The sequence below is a fragment of the Callithrix jacchus genome, chromosome 4, assembly GCF_049354715.1.
Source record: "Callithrix jacchus isolate 240 chromosome 4, calJac240_pri, whole genome shotgun sequence".
Classification (NCBI taxonomy): Eukaryota; Metazoa; Chordata; class Mammalia; order Primates; family Cebidae; genus Callithrix; species Callithrix jacchus.
In genome coordinates, this window is record NC_133505.1 from 55,207,645 (window position 1) to 55,222,102 (window position 14,458).

Sequence of the window (14,458 nt, forward strand, 5' to 3'; positions counted from 1 at the left end):
TAGTAAAAGTAAGTGGATCTGTTGACTGTTGTATGCATAAATAGCTACATGGTGGTTAGGTTAAGGTCATGGGTATATTTCTTGAGAAAACTTACCTTGTGTCAGAAGAATAAAGTGGTTTAGAAATCTAGCTCCAGTTTCTGGCTGCCAAGGTTTGAATTTTGAATCTGCTGCTTTCTAGTTTGGTGACTGCAGTTAAGTTCTTGCCTAATTTCTGCTTTTCTCTCCTCATCTGTGAAAGGGGAACCCCGATAATGGGGTTGTTATAGGATATGAGCCCTTGGAGGAATGCTATTACTATTACCCAAAATCTACTAATTGCTGCTCAGCCCCAGGAGTCTGTTGTGCAGATGCAAGCCACAGCGACTGGGGTGTGGAGGAACCTGGGGGGCACCGGAAACGGAGTGTACAAGCAACAGGCACAGATCCTCTCCTGCTAACAGAACTCAGTGTTCGTGTTCCCCAGGAGGATGCAGTATTAAACTGACATATATGCCCCAATACAGCAGAAAATACTGAAAGAAGCAGGAAAAATGATAATGGAGGCCATGGAGGGAAGGCAGTTCTGAGAAGAGCTGTTAGCTCCCTAAAACATCCAAATGCACCAGTGCCCATCCCATAGGCAAGATTAGAAATGAAGTGCTATCCCTCAAACTTTATCCACCCACTTATCTGATGTCATATGTACAAACTAAAATGAATAAAATAAGGTAGAAAAATAAGATAGTGTTTGTAAGACAGTTAGCAATCATGATAACTTACTCTCTGGTAGGTACCCTTCTAAGAATATAAATGAACTCATTTAGTCCTCAGAGTTCCTCAATATACAGATGAGAAAATGAAGACAAAGAGGTCAAATAACATGCTCAAGATCACAGAGACAGGAAATAGCTAAATCGGGATCTGAACCTAGACCCTGACTCTAAAGTAGGAATTCTTAAGCTCAGCCCTACTGACACCCGGGGCTGATAAGTCTTGGTTGTGGGAGCTGTCCTATGCATTGCAGGGTGTTTAGCAGCATCCCTGGCCTTTACCCACTAGATGCCATTGGCACATCCCAGTTGTGGCAACTAAATAGTGTCTCCAGACATTGCCAAATATCCCCTGGAGTGGGGGCAAAAATCATCTTCAGCTGAAAACCATTGCTCTCAAGCTGTACATTGAACAGTTCTCCTGTAAATGATCAGGAAGAATCTAACTGGAAAATAAGCCCTGAAAGTAAATTTAAAAACACAATTGGCCAAGAAAAATCTAAAGACATCTTCAGTTGTAAGACAAAAGTATAACATCTTAGAGAATAGGAGGCCAGCCTCCCACTGCATTATGCACTAGTTAGACCACATCTTGTTGAATTGGTGGGGCTTTAAGGATTTTAACAAGTAAAAGTTCATGCCAAGAGACAATGACCCCAAAATAACCAGAATGATGAGGGAACAAGGCAGCAAGTCACAGGAGGAGCTGCTGAGCAAATGAGGAATGTTTATTATGGGGAAAACTCAGACAGCATGTGACAGCCACAGTTCTGTGCAAAGGTCCTAAACATGTTCTATGTGGGCCCAGATTGCACAGCTCCATTAACAGGAGCTTTTCAACAATTAGCAATATCCCCTTTATCAGAGAAGCAGTGAAAGTACAGGTCTGGGGACTACCAGCAGGGGTAGAGATTCCTGGAATAGAGATTCCTGCATTAGATGAGGGTGAAAGTGTAACAGACAAGCTGCACTTGATTGCCCTAAACCTGAAGTTAAAAAGCAAAAGTCTACAAGGGCCAGTCAGGTAATTTAAATCAATCAAACAGGTCCATGCAATAGAATAAAGATTGGTGTGGATTGCGGCAGACTGGATCACCCAAAGGAGGTGACTAGCACTCTATTCCAGTTAATGGCTTCCATGTAGGAATGGCAGCTCCGTGTCACTAGATCAACTGATTGTTTCCAAGAAAAGCTGGAAAATTACATTTGTATGTAATATCCAGTGACTTTTAATGGGGAACTAATTCAACATTTCAAAACATGGGTCAAACAAATAGATTTCTGGCTTCAAGGAGACCTGTAACCTCTCCCTTAAAGATGCCCCAACCACCCCACTCCCCAACCCTAAGGGAAATATGGTGGTAGATATGGTAAGAGATAAATCATACAGCTCCCAGAATTACTATCACATTTTGTCTGCAATTCCAATCACCAGACTGGCCACTTCAAGCTGAACTTCAGACACACTGACCAGTAAATAATTCATGGGATCTGGCAAGTTAATATGTCCTAGCCACTATTAAGTCACGAGCTGACATTTCCACTGCACACAATATAAATGAGGAAGGGCTTGCTTTCCTCTAAGCAGGCGTATATCCTTTTAGTAAGTTGCACATCAAAACGAGACAAGAAAAACAAATAGAGTTGTCTCACTGACTTAGGTGTCCTATCTCTGTGAAGAACATCGCCACCCTAGTTGGTAAACAACTACAACTTCCTGACTCTCTAGAACTTAGAGATCAATGAGGGAGAATGCAAGACCTTCCTCTGAGAGAAAATGCTTCACTAAGTTGGGAAACAACCCTAATCAACTCTGGTCCATAGCCTTCTCCAGAAATATTGCTGCCATAGAGATATTTTCAATTATCTACAAATCTTTGCACTCACAGATATCTGCATGGCCACAGCCAGGACAAAGGCAAATCTGTCCGAAATATTTATTTTTTCCCCATTCCCAGCATCAATTATTTTATTTTTGGAATTTTTATCTGAGCATATTCAACTTTTGAAATTAAGCCAGCTATTATTTTAGCAGTAATTTCCCTGCATTCTGTGATGACTTGTTTTATTGCTAACTCTTTTTTTTTTTTTTTTTTTTTTTTTTTAGACGGAGTTTCGCTCTTGTTACCCAGGCTGGAGTGCAATGGCGCAATCTCGGCTCACCGCAACCTCCGCCCCCTGGGTTCAGGCAATTCTCCTGCCTCATCCTCCTGAGTAGCTGGGATTACAGGCACGCGCCACCATGCCCAGCTAATTGTTTGTAATTTTTAGTAGAGACGGGGTTTCACCATGTTGACCAGGATGGTCTCGATCTCGTGATCCACCCGCCTCGGACTCCCAAAGTGCTGGGATTACAGGCTTGAGCCACCGCGCCCGGCCTTATTGCTAACTCTTAGTTAAGAGTTTCCAATTCTCTGAAGAAAGAGAGAGAAAGAGAGAGAGAGAGAGAGAGAGAGAGAGAGAGAGAGAGAGAGAGAGAGAGAGACACGAGGTGTGGGGGGAGAGAGGAGGGAGAGGAGAGTGAGTGAGTGAGAGGTGTGTAGGGATGTGTGTGTGAAAGAGAAAGATTGTCCCGGTAGGAGACTTACAGATGAGTAAACCCCGTGTGTACCCTACTCCCCTGGCCTGACTCTCCCCCTAGCTCTGAGCTCTTGGAGTTGCTTCCTTTCCTTTCGGGAAAAGGTTTGGGAGAACTGGTGTCGAATCTCGTCACCCTCCCCCGCTCTCCCCGCGAGGATCCTAGCGCTGTTTCCGGGGGCAACAGGGTCGGTGAGTCCAGGAATGGCCGTCAGAGTGGATGCGCCCGGCCTCCAGCGAGGCAACAGTGCCTCCCGCGCCTGGCGCGCCCCGTCCGCTTCCTCCCGCTTCCGCTCCCGCTCCCGCCCGGCCCCCGGGACCCCTCCTCACGCAGGCGCGGCGCGGAGCTGCTCGCGGGAAGCCGGGTCTCTGGGCGCGTTCCACCGCGCACCGAAGCGACCCGAGCGCTCCAAACCCGACCGCCTCTCGCTGCCAGCACTACGAGTCTCCGGCCAGCTGCTGTCCCCGTGGCTGCCGGCAGATCAGCTCCGCCGTGCGGGCGGATAGGTGGCTGAACGCCGACTGTGTCTTGGGCCCGCCCGGCGCGGCTCTGTGGCCCCGACCCTCTACTCCCCGGCCGCTGCCGGAGGAGGGACTGGGGAGGAGGGTGTTGTCCCGGCCTCCCACTAGCTGCGGCGGCTTCCTACGCGAACGTGCTCAGGCGCACCGGGCACTCTCCTCACCCACCTGGACCCGCGATTGACTTCGCCCGCTGGGATGAAGCCAGGTAGTGCCTGGCTGGTGCCTAGCTTGCCAGCTCCGGTCCGCAGACCTGATAAGATCAGATTTGTTCCCGGCTGAATTCTCCCCACATCACGCCGGTTTTACTTGTTTCACCATGTTCTCTGAATACACTGAATTCCTCCGACCATCTATAATCGGCAATGCGCTGCGCATTTTCCGCACTCTGGCACGTTGTACACCGAACACCAATTCAGCAGTGGTGTGGACCGTGCTCCGGATTGGAAGGCCTGCCACTGTGTTGGTCATTTCTCCCGGAAATGACAATGCAGGGCAATCAGGAGTAGCACTCGTGGTCTGAGGAGAAATGGAGCTAGAAGGAGTCGTTTTGTAGCTCAGTTTAACACAGTTTTATTTGGGGTTTAGCTGAAACTCCTTCCTTCATTTTCCAGTGCTTTCTCTTCAATCCACTTTCTAATAAATTAAAAACACACTTGCTTAAAACTTCAGTTACAAACTCGGGGAAAGTAGTTTGAAATTTATGTGTGGTGTTATTAAAATTTTATATTTTTAAATTGTGGTTTGTTTTTTGGTGAGGTGCCAGAACTGGAGATGAAATATTGTTTATTTTGATTTGAGTACTCTGCAGTAACACGGCCTGAGTTTTTAGCTCATAAGTTTTTCTCCCACTCATAAGTGGTGTGACCTTGGGAAAGTTCATCATCTCTCCTCAGCTTCCTCATCCATAAAATCAAGAAAATCAAAATCAGTTGGTCAGAGGCAGCTTGTGAGCATGAAATGTGAATACATGTGAAATGCTTAGGACAGAGCTTGGCCTATGGGAAACATTCATTCAATGTGTGTTATCTAATATTAACAGCTTAATGAAGCAGTGACTCATTTAAACCTAACAATAGTTTTTTTAAAAATTAAATGAAACTATCTGTCCAATGGCATTGTCTTGTACTTCCTGGACTAATTCCCTGTAAAACAAATGGCCCAGAAATATCAATTTAAAAGGCTACATTATGCCCTACCAAAGAGATCTCTCATGTCTTCCTTTGACTTTATGGCAAAGATGAAGTTGAAGTTGAAGACCTAACACCACACTAAAAAGGTGGTAAGCTTTGAGAACAACTCCTAAAAACAAGTATACACATTGTGTTGACTTCTCTCATTGCCAGCAACATGTCATCTTTCATTGTCATTAGGTCATATTCTCGGAGCAGTCCCACAGCAGTTGGCATTTGACGGGTTAGTGCTCTGAGAAGGTGCCCAGTGAAGAGTGCCCATATTTAGCAAATAAAAATGCAAAACCTTCGGTGAAATTTGAATTTCAGATAAACAACAAAGAGTGTTTTAGTATAAATAGGTCTCATGCAGTATTGGGGACATATACTAAAAAGTTATTTGTTGTTTATCTGAAATTCAGATTTAACTGGGCTTCCTGTGTTACATCTGACAATGCAGTAAGTAGAATTAATAAAGAATATTTCTCACATTTCAAGTGGATAAGTCAACACAGACATACAGATTATAAGGAGAGACTGATATGGGCTATGTTTTAATTTTCATAAGTTGGTTCTTCGTTATTCTATTTCTTACTTAATTCCTCTTCTCATTGCCCATCAAAATAGCAGTACTTGTTTCCTGTTTAATGTGAGTGAAACTGATGGGTCAGCTCTTTGCTTCAATCAAGATGTTAGAGTAAATTGTAATTATGTGCTCAATTTCTTTTCTGTTGTTGTTTGTTTGTTTAAAGACGTGGTCTCGATCCATCACCCAGCCTGGAGTGCTGTGGCATGATCACAGCTCACTGCAGCCTTGACCTCCCAGGCTTAAGAAATCGTCCTACCTTAGCTTCCCAAGTAGCTGGGATCACAGACACATAACACCACACCAGGCTAAATTTTTATTTGTATTTTTTGTAGAGATGGTGTCTCACTATGTTGCCCAGGTTGGTCCTGAACTCCTAGGCTCAAGTGATCTTCCTGCATTAGGGCTGGGTTTACAGGTGCTAGCCACTGTGCCTTGCCACGTGCTCGATGTTTCTTTAAATTAGAATAGTGTTAATTGAGGTGAGGACCAGCTGTATGTCAGGTGCCATTTCAAGGATGAATAAGACACAGTCCATCCCTGGAGGATAAGGGGAAAACAACATAAAGTGCTACTCTATTAGGCAAATACAGAGTACTGGGGGAGTTCAGCAAGGTCAGTTACTAATTATCCTGAGAAAGATGTGGGAGTCAAGGACACCTTACTCTGTGGGACCCAAAGAAAAGTAGCTCCAACTCGGATAAGCAGGAGAGGTCCCAGAATGGTAGGAGTGCCGAGGCTAGGAAGCAACCCATCCTGATTGCAGTAGGAAGACTGGAGGAAAAAATAGGGTTCAATAAAATCAAGAGCGCTACTAGGAACTTGGAAGCCCTCAAGGTTATTAGAAGGTGACAGAATGCAAAGAAAAAAAAATTATGATTAAATTATTTCCATCTAAAATATAAAGTTAAAATTAAAACTTGTTTCTTCAAGAGAGAAAATGTCCAGGAAAGGCCTGATGCAAGTGTGATGTGCCTAAAATGGGTTGATTTTGAGCTACTAGTTGTGGCTCAAACACAAGATCCCATTTAAATCTGAAATCTGAATGTTCTTCAAATGACCCAGAGTGGAAAGCGTAATCAAACCCTCCACTAGGTTATAGGGAACAAAAGTCACATAGTCTAATAGCAGAAACGCTGCCTATTGGTTTTCTCTTTTTAGATTCACCTCATAAACAAGTCAAAGAAGAACTATGACTATAAAAGAAAATGTAAGTATAACTAACTTTTTTAATGCACAGTGTAAACGTCAATCGTCAATTGGTAGAAAGGGGTAGGAGCAGGAGCAGGGTGGAGAGAAGGGTGGGGTACTAAGGTTCCCATTTTAGGGAGTGACAGTCAAAAGATACTGTCTGTGGTTGACAGAAGAGGATAAAAAGGTCTGGGTGTACAGAGGAAAGAGCAGTGCAGGGCTGAGCATACAGATGTATCTCTATTAGGAGATTAGGGAGGAGATAAGACTAGTGTGTATATGAGTTAAATCTTCATTTCTCTTAGGATAAATTAGATAGGGCCTAAAATGTAATACCAATAAATAACTAGATAGCATGTTATTTTGGAAACACAGAAATCACTACCAGAAATCTAAAAACAAACCATTCAGAGTTTGGAGAATGGCAATGAGCTTGAGGTGGAGGTTGACATTGGGGTTGAGTGGGCTGAGGTGGGAGACTTGCTTTTCTTTTTTAGTACTTCAGTGCTACTTATTTGAACTATGCTCATGATTGCACCGAATACATACTTAAAACTTTTTAAGATTAGAAATTTGTGAGAAGGCTTCACCATGGCAGTAGCTTTCAAGCTTGAGTAGGAGTTCTTCCAGATGAACTCCTACTCATTCTACAGAATATGGAACTTCATGAGCAAAGGCTCAGGGGCCTAAAAGTGAATCAAACTCTTTGGGAATGTCAAGCTCTCCATCATGGCAAGAGCATTAGGCATATGGGTAGGACAAAGCAGAGGGTAAGAATGAAAGGAGGGCTGGGGTTACTAAAAAAATGTCCTCTAGATAATGTAACAGAGTTTGTACAGTGAGCATCTTAAGGACAGGAACCTCGTCATTTTTATTCTTGCATGCAATACGAAATTTAGCACATGGCGATATAGTAGTACACCACAACATGCAGTAAAGTTAAGAAAATGACATAATTGATGGTAATTTGAAAACCTTTTTTCCAGTTAAGATATAATATTGATATTGCTAGAAATCTAAACAAAACAGAGAAAAATACGAAGTACAGGTTTCCCTACAACCCCAACCTCATTAGATAATTATTTAACAAGTTGGTACATATCTTCTAGATGCTTTTTGAGATGTGAGTGTGGTTATTAAGAGAGCAGAGTCAGGAATTCAGCTCTACCTGTACTCCTTCTAAGGCCTTGGGCAAGCTATATAGCCTTCTAACCCCTCAGTTTCCTGATCTATAAAATGGAAATAATAACAGTGCCTACCTCACTGGGTTGTAATGAGGATGATAAGGAATAATGCATGTGAAGTGCTTGGAACAATGTTTGACAAGCAGAGGGAGCACTTGATAGATGTTAACTATTAGTATGTGTATAGATATATATGCATACAGATTCATATAAAGATACTTATGAGAAAGATAATTCATACATATATGAATATATATATATGTGAATAACTAGGAAGACCTGGAAGATACTGTTGGTTTCTGTGGGTTAGAAAAACAGAGACACAGAAGTGGGAAGATAGAATGTCATGATCTGAGAATAGAATTTGAAGGCCAAGAGTCCAATGATGATAACTATGCCTCTAAGTTTTTGAAATAGAAAAAACTAATCATTTATTTGATATTTTAGCCAATTCAAAAACTTATTATCCAATACCAGGCTAAGCTTTCATTCCTCACTGGCAATGCCTCAATGTCTTTTGTGGATGCGGTTTTCTTAGGGACTTGAGAACTGTGGATGTCACAATGGGTTTGTTTGTATACATTCAATAACTGGATTCTACCACCTGGATTGCCAAATTGGTCTTCAGGGCATTTTTCCTTACCCCAGTCATTGATAACACCCCTACTCACCTTAATCAAGATGTAGGAGGCATTGTGCCAAATCCAAGACTCCCAGGTTTCTCTCTGTGATTCAGTTACAACATTCTTTATCTGGTTGCACAGTTCCTACTGTTTTCATACTAATCAAGGCCCTCAAAAGGTCTAACCTTGACAATTACCAGAAGGTTTCTTTTGTTTACAAAAATTATACATGCTCATTACAAAAAACATTGTGCTTATTAATCATTAAATATATATCCCTTTAAACTTTTTCCACATAAAAAGAAATACTGAAATTATTGGCCATTTTTATAAGGCTCTATTTTCATTCAGCCATGTAATAGTAACATTTTACCATGCCAACAAATCCACATCTACAGCATCAGTTTGAAAGGCTAAATAATATTTATTTTTTGTTAGTGAAAATGTGGGTTGTTTATAATTTTTAATTTTTGAAATGGTACTCCAGTGACTGTCATTGCAGTTAAATCTTTGTGCATGTTTTTAATTTTTTGTTTGTGAGAAATACCTAGAAATGGATTTTCTGAGCCAGAGTGTATGCATTTTTTTGTCATCCAACTCGTTCTTCCTCCTCCATGGGTATCCTTTACCCCAGAATACATTTTACATTCTTATGGCAAAATTGCCTCTCCAAAAGTGAGGGATTAACTTTAATTCAGTCTACTTCCCCTTTCAGAAATTGCCAGTGTTTTCCACTGAACATAGGGACAGGTAAAATCTAGACATGCTGTCATGGCATTTGTGTCCTCCCAGGATCTGGCCTCAAGCTCCCTTTCATTTCATTCTCCCACATTCTGCTCCCTTTATGTTCAGCCATTCTGGACTTCATGTCATGGCATCCCCTAGCTTGTTAAATTCCTACTTTACTGGTCCAGGTCCTGGCAGGAAGCATATAACATGCTCAAACTGGATTATCTGAAGAATGTTTAACAAAGTGGATGTGGACAAAGGTGAAAGCAGAATTTAGGAAACCCAACAAGGCATAGCGCAGGGCCTCTGGGCAAACAACACTGAAGAGCCCTGATCACGCATGGGCCTGTGGGAGCAAGAGGAGGAAGCAGTGCTTGTGGCCTGGCAAGGGCAGCTCTGTAGAGAAGGTCACCAGATAGGAGCTGTGACCCTCACAGTAAACCTTTGGCACTCAATCAGGAAGAAGGCCAAGGGACTAAATATTCCACATGCATTCTCCATCCACCCTCCAATCTCATGCTGGAAGTTGCCCAGGCCCAACAGGAAGCCAGTGGCGCTGGAGCCCACAGATGCCAGATGGAAGCAATGAAGAGTGGATCTGATGAGACAAATGGAGGATGTCCAGCATACCCCCTTATTCCTACATACCAGTCTTCAAGTACTTTAGTGCCCCTCTTACAGCATTTAACATAGTCTCCATTACATTTCGTTGTGCACTATCTTACGTCCTCAACTAGACTAATAACTCCTTAAAGAGAGCTGTGATCTTTTTCACCTGTGTGATCAGGTGCTCAGGAAATATTTGTTGTGAATTTATCCCCCAAAAAGACTCCTTCAAGTAACTTGATTCAGGGACAATAGGTCCACCGGAGAGACTAGAAAGAATGACATGTCTGGATAAGGGCTGCTAGGTGGGAGGGAAATAGAAATTCCATTTGACCCAGCAATCCCATTACTGGGTATATATCCAAAGGATATAAATCATTATACTATAAGGACACATGCATATGAATGTTCATTGCAGCACTGTTTACAATAGCAAAGACCTGGAATCAACCCAAATGCCCATCGATGATAGACTGGACAGGGAAAATGTGGCACATATACACCATGGAATATTATGCAGCAATCAAAAACAATGAGTTCGTGTCCTTTGTAGGAACATGGATGAACTTGGAGAACATCATTCTCAGCAAACTGACACAAGAACAGAAAATGAAATACCACGTTCTCACTCATAGGTGGGTGTTGAACAATGAGAACACATGGACACAGGGAGGGGAACACTACACACTGGGGTCTGTTGGGGGGAATAGGGGAGGGACAGTGGGGGGTGGGGAGTTGGGGAGAGATAGCATCGGGAGAAATGCCAGATATAGGTGAAGGGGAGGAAGGGAGCAAATCACACTGCCAGGTGTGTACCTATGCAACTATCTTGCATGTTCTTCACATGTACCCCAAAACCTAAAATGAAATTTTAAAAAATACAAAAAAATAAAAATTAAAAAAGAGATACCAAGACAGAGAACTTCTGTAGACCCCACGCAAGAGTCAGGGTCTACAGAATGAGGGAGCTATGTAGGCCCACCTTCAAGTTGTGCAGCACCCAGAATACACTGAGAGGAGAGCCATAGCTGTGTCTTTGAAGCTGGTCTCTGCTAGTGAAACAACACCTTAGAAGAAACATAGCCCACTTGGAAATCCTAACTCCCCACAACAAGATTTTACAAGTTTCGTGATAGATTAACACACACCTCAGCTTGGGCTGATTAGCAGTGCTGGAATCCTAGATCTAGCTCATGCTGTTTCTCCAGTCTCTTCCCAGGGGTGGTCCAAGATGTCAATTCGGGTTCTACTCCTTGACTAGGAGGCCAGTGAAAGCTCCAGCAAAATGGATAAAGACAGAAGTGAAGGAGTAATCCAGAAACCCAGATGGAACCCAACTCGCACCCTCCTAGTCCCACGTGTAGGGAATTCTAGAACTTGCCCAAGGTCTGAGCTTTGGTAGTAACGTCATCAGGCATCAAGTCGCATCAGCTGTTGTCCTATAACATTCAACAAGAAAGAAGTAGAGAGACCTGTTTTGAGTATACTTAAGCCATCTGAGCCTCAGTTTCTTTCTCTTTTTTTCAAGAAAGAAGTAAAGAAAGAAAAGAATGGCTGGCTACTCCATAGACAGAACAGCTGAGCCTGTTTCTTTTCCTGCAAATTATCTGTATTTCAGGCTTGGTGTTAGGATTAAGGAGATAAGATCCATAAAATACTTAGAATAATGTCTGATGTACAAAGGCATCCAATTAATATTCCATTTTCTTCCTGCCACTCCCATTGTCCAAGTCACCACTGTGTCCCTTTACTGTATTGCCTCTTTCGTACATAATGGTTTGAAGTTGAAACTGGGTTATTTCCCAGGGAGATAAGTCTTAACTTCAATAACTTTCGCATGTAAGTTTGACGTCCATCTCCGGAGGCAATGTGTATCAGGAACATGGATATTGCAAACAAACTACCAAACTGTCCCACAGCTAACTTTGTAAACTTAAGGAAGTTACTTGATTACTTCATGCCTTCATCTTTGCTTCTGTAAAGTAGGCATAGTAGGTATACCTGCCCCACACAAATAAACTTGTTAATGTGTTTTAAAGCCTATATTGTTTCATTATTATTATCATCTTCTTTAGAATTGGAAAAAGGTAGAAGAGAATCACGTCTCAGTGTCCCGAGCATGAGTCAGCAACTGTGGACGAATGTACAAGAGGAGGGCAGAGCTTCCCAGACCACACCCACTCAACTAAACCCTGAACCCTGAACATGCAGTTGTTGTGCATTTATTCTGTATGTTGAGCTTAGCTTGGGTAGGAGAGGTGGTAGGAGATGAATTAAAACACAGTAGCAGTGTTACTTTAAGCAAATAATGTAATATCAGTGACTCTCAATTGATTTGAGTTTTAGATTCATTATTTCTAGTTATTTCCTGATCTAAAAATGACTTTGATTCTACGGACAAAAGATCTCTTGAAAGTCATCTTATCCAGAAACTTTAGTCCCAGTGTTTGAGCCAATGTGACCAAAACGAAGATCAATGGCTGGCCCATAGATATTGCCCCAGGTGGCCTCTGTGACCTATTGCAGGATAGGCAAAAGACCCTTGACTATAGTCTTTTGATCTTCATTAAGTCATAAGGGCACACTGAGAGCACTGAGAAACATGTATCATACAAACTAAGTATCACATTAGCAGACCCTACTAGGAATTAACAAAGAATTAATATTTTCATAAGATCAAGATTTATTCTGGCCTTATTTTCATATATACCAGTGTATTATGTCAAAATTTTATTCTTTTATTCAAAGCATACTACAATATGCACCATTTTTGTTCCTCCTCCTCCTCCTTCTCCTTCTCCCTCTCGCTTTCCTTCTCCTCTTCCTCCTCTTTCTCCTTCTTCCTCTCCTCCTCCTTCTTCCTATTCCTCTTCCTCTCCTCCTCCTCTTTCTTCTTCTTCCTCTTCCTCTTCCTCTTCTTCATTTTAATACAGTGGAAGTAGCTCACTCTTGACTTGTGGCAAATCCGTGGGGTCTCTCCCAAGGATTGTTGCCTCACTCCCTGGCCAGCTCATGGCTTGTCAAGAAATTAGACGCCAGACACCTGTTATTAGGAGAAGGAAACCTGTGAGAGAGTGTAAGAGAAGGTGATGCCCCAGATGCTTGAAACTTTTTTCATCTGTCCCTTATTACAAGCTCTTTTAGGGAAGGGCCTCTGTTTCTGTGCCCTTGCATCAACACATGCTAGTTACTCATCAGGCATTTGTTCAGTGAAATTAAGCTGAACTGGAGCTGTCATGAATCTTAGGGTGATAAAAATGAGCTCTTTGAGGGTGGGGAAGGGGTCTCATATGCATCTTTCTGGCTTTTGATAGACACTCAAATTCTACTCCCCTTTACGTGGTTGACAGCTACTCCTTCTAAGCATACTCTTCTTTCCTGGCTTCTGTGAGATTCAAATCTCCTGGTTTTCCTCCTAACTCCGAGTGGTGCTTCTTTATCCCCTTTGTAATTATTTCTTCACTGCCAAATCTCAGGGCCTTAGAGCTTGGGTCTCCTCTCTGCACTTGCTAACCTCATATTAACTTATATACTCATATCTTTAAATGTCACCAATATGCTGATAACTCCAGAATGTGTATCTTTAGCCCAAAGTCACAGAACTCTGGATTCTTACTTGATATTTGGGTGTCTCATAGGTATCCCAAACAACACATAGAAACAGAATACTTCATTTGTACTGTCCTTTCCTTACCCAAACCCAGCCCTACCCCAGTCACTGCCTACCACCAGCGTCACCACCTTCCACAAGGTTCATCAAGCCAGAAACCCAAGCATCATCGTTGATTCCCTCTCTCCCCCCAGTACTCATGTCTAATCCTTTGGCAACTCCTGTCAATGTTCCCTCCTAAAACACTTTTAATTTCAGTTACTTCTCTCATCTCTGTGGCCACAGTTCACCAAGTCACCATCCTTTTTTGTCTGGACTTCCGCAGTAGCCTCCTCAGCAGGCTTCCTGCTTTCAGGCCTGTCTCCCTTTGCTTCATTCACCACATAATAGTCAAAGTAGTCTTTAAAGAAAAGGAAAGTTGCACACTCTTATTCCTTAAGTGCTTCCAACATCTACTCCTTGTACTAGGAATAAAATCCAAACTCCTTACCATGTCCTAGAAGACTAGGAATGATCTCACCTTCTACTTGCCCCACATTCCATAAACCAGCTGTGTCCTCCTTTTCTTCATTCTTCACCTAAGCCAAGCTCCTCCCCTCCCTCTGCCCAGATCACCTTCCCCAGCTCTTCAGATGTCTGACTTCTCCTGTGCCAGGTCTCCCCTCAGACCCTCAAATGTCACCCCCTAATGTTGCCCTTACTCCTTTCCTGGTGTTCTCTGCTATTGTATGTTGTTTGTTCATGGTACTTACACGGATTGTGAGTCTAATTGTGTACATTTATTTGGTTTTTGTTGTTGTCGTTGTTTATTTTTATCTAGACCATAAGCTCAAAGAAGACAGGAACAATGGGTATCTTGATCTTCACGGGGCTCCGTACAGTGGTGTCTGACAGATATAAGGCATTTAC

At 42.6% G+C, this 14,458-nt stretch overlaps 1 protein-coding gene across 16 annotated transcripts in view; it reads right to left on the reverse strand.

Moving 5' to 3' along the window:
* Positions 1-4,265, reverse strand: part of PLA2G7 (phospholipase A2 group VII) — a 30,614-nt gene extending 26,349 nt beyond the window's left edge. For 6 of the 16 annotated variants that reach the window (XM_078369340.1, XM_035295839.3, XM_078369342.1 and 3 more), the window contains exon 1: positions 4,017-4,265. The gene's annotated coding sequence lies outside the window, so the exon portion shown is untranslated. Of the gene's footprint in view, positions 1-95; positions 233-3,659; positions 3,927-4,016 lie in introns of those variants that run through there. The other 10 variants (XM_078369343.1, XM_035295838.3, XM_078369341.1 and 7 more) reach the window with 3 other exon arrangements.
* Between the last annotated feature and the right edge of the window lie 10,193 nt (positions 4,266-14,458).